Source organism: Etheostoma cragini, chromosome 20, assembly GCF_013103735.1.
Source record: "Etheostoma cragini isolate CJK2018 chromosome 20, CSU_Ecrag_1.0, whole genome shotgun sequence".
NCBI lineage: Eukaryota > Metazoa > Chordata > Actinopteri > Perciformes > Percidae > Etheostoma > Etheostoma cragini.
Window position 1 is genome coordinate 19,791,702 of NC_048426.1, and position 2,604 is coordinate 19,794,305.

Sequence of the window (2,604 nt, forward strand, 5' to 3'; positions counted from 1 at the left end):
TTCTAAAGCAAGTAAAACCACAAATTAGACAGATTAATTTGAATTTAATTGTTATGTCACAAACAACTGGTCATGATTGATACTTCATGTGATGCTATATTACAGAAAGACTACAGATGGGAAATTGTGTTAACCCAGAGAGAGCAGCTTAGCAGCAGGTTTCAGCTGCATGAAAGCCCAAGTGGATCGCCTGTGAGAATTAATTGATTTCTTAACAAGGTGGTGTCAATTGTGTGGTTGGCAGGCAGCTTGTTAAACATGGGGCCCAGCTGACAGCTTTCTGAGGGTGACATTATATCACATGGGAGCAACTGTCAGAACGACTTGACAGCTCAAAGCTACAGCCAACATGTTCAATATGGAGCTGTCATTATACCCTTTTGATAATAATTTTCGCTTGTTTCCTTACAAGCATTGTAGTGTGATATTTGAGTATAAAAGATTAGCCAGTAGTTTACAAAGTCTCGATCATTATTATTATTATCATTATCATTATTATTATTATTAAACCTCGTTTAGGATGGAGTCTGCAACACCACAACATAGTAGGATAAATTACTTAAAAATGGCGTAAACAACAATTTGTCCCTGCTTCACTTGGATGTTTATCTCAGCTGCTGTGGTGGAAGCTTCTGTTCAGCAGGAATACATTTCAAAATAAGACTTTGTTGAAACAAAAATAAAGACTGTTGAACATTGAACACAAGTTTGGTTTTGGTATCTTTTATCATACTTGCAAGTAAGAGGCAAAACAGTTATACAGAGTTACAGCAGTGACAGTGTGGAAGTGTGTAAGGCCCAGAAATAGAGAAACCCCTCAGTTTATATGCTAATTCTCGTGCAGGAGGAGGACCTTTTTTGGAGACAATCCACAGAAAACAATTAATCTAAACCCATGGACACAGAGACAGGTTTGGATGTGTCTTTCTTTCTGTGCCCATTTTGTAAAGTTTATAGTGGTCGTTTTTTCATAGCTGCCAAGGGCCAGACCTTGTACCTTTAGACAGAGGGAGATTATTCCTTCACCTCTATCAGTTTACACAGGCCTCGACAACTGTTTCTGCTAGACTTTAGGGCACCAACCTTGAATTGTAAATTTGAACTCAAAACAGCTGTGGTTTCTTCATGTAAGGCAGAAACTGACAGAGGTACAAATGAAGAATAAATGAATGAATGAATAAATGAAAATAAAGAAAATATATATGAAATCATAAGTGTAATTTTCCCATTACACTGTAACCGTAAAAAGCATGGTAGGCCTCTTTGGGAATTCTCCTTGTGCAAAAGCGGCTGAATTATTGTTTTTTCAAAACCAAAAACAGGAGCCATAAACATTAGGCTATGTGTGCTTGCTCTAACGTAAACTGCACATGTTAGCATGCCTCACTGACTAGCTTACTACCTACACGTATAGTTAAGCTAGCATTACTTCTAAAGCAATGAGCATATCATCAACTAACTACACTATCATGTTATTGATCAAGTCTGTTCCCATGAACCATACCTTTGAAAAGCTATGAAAAGTTAAGCACTGTAATTTGTATGATTTGTGAAACGTTACGATTTGTGCCCTGTACCCGGCTTGCAGTCACCTATTCTCCAGTATTTGAACCACGAACTACCGCTGACCTGACGGAGCACCATGCGGAGCACCACGCGGAGCACTGTAGCTAGCGGCACGGAGCTTTGTTGCGGCTTAAACAGCTGCAACTGCTGCACTGTAGCACGGACGTCTGCAGCCGATGTAACGTGACCAGCTGGCGGTCTCCAAATTTTTGTTTAATATCAAAAAGTACATAACTTTTTGTAAGATATCATAGTAACCAGTTCATGAGAATGAGTTGACAAAGCCACATCTAGGACTGGCAAATCCACTATTTGGGAGCCCAAATCAGATCTTAGAGTAACATTAGCAGCTCCGTCATACTCTACTACTTGGTTTAGGGAAGTCTCACTTTGCCAGAATTTTCTCCACAGTGCCGCGGGGGGAGGGTCTGGCTAGTCCACACAACATTCAGGGATGGGAGAAAAACAGGCTCTGGATTCTTGGCATTTCTTTAAACCAATCACAGTTGTCGTTGGGCTGCGCTAAGCATCGAACACAGCCGCAGTGCTGCTGGAAAATAACCTCTGGAAGGAACCTGTTTTGGTGGAACGTGTGTACTTTCAAAGGCTGTTTTAGTCTGCAACAGAAAACCTCATAATGAACAGGTAGTCTAGCTGTCTGGAGGTACCCTGCAGAGATCTGAGGAGCAGTTAACCATAGTACTCAAAAATCCACTGGAGTTGAAAATTCAAACACAAACTAAGCGGAAGGTGATGGACATCCGGCCAGGGGCACCCGGCGGAATTTCCAATGGCACTATAGCAATCCTGGAAGTGGAACCGCCGTGGATGTAGACTAGGGAAGTTCAAACTCCAATGCAAATTCACTGGTTATTCCCAGGTAGTTTTAAGTGACATGTGTGAAGTGATTTTACTACGTACTTCAAATAAGTTACTTTAATTTTTTTATGTACAAGGTGAGATACACTGGAATTAACCTGATGTTGAAATAGCGTTGGTCTGAAACATTAACTTTTGGTATAACCAAATCAACCGCTG

The 2,604-nt window shown here is 40.6% G+C and overlaps 1 long non-coding RNA gene across 1 annotated transcript in view; it reads left to right on the plus strand.

Moving 5' to 3' along the window:
• The window catches only part of LOC117935960, a 2,862-nt gene extending 530 nt beyond the window's left edge, over positions 1–2,332 (plus strand). Inside the window, exon 2 of the long non-coding RNA XR_004654854.1 lies at positions 2,231–2,332. This is a non-coding gene — a long non-coding RNA (uncharacterized LOC117935960). The remainder of the gene's footprint in view (positions 1–2,230) is intronic.
• Positions 2,333–2,604: the final 272 nt, after the last annotated feature.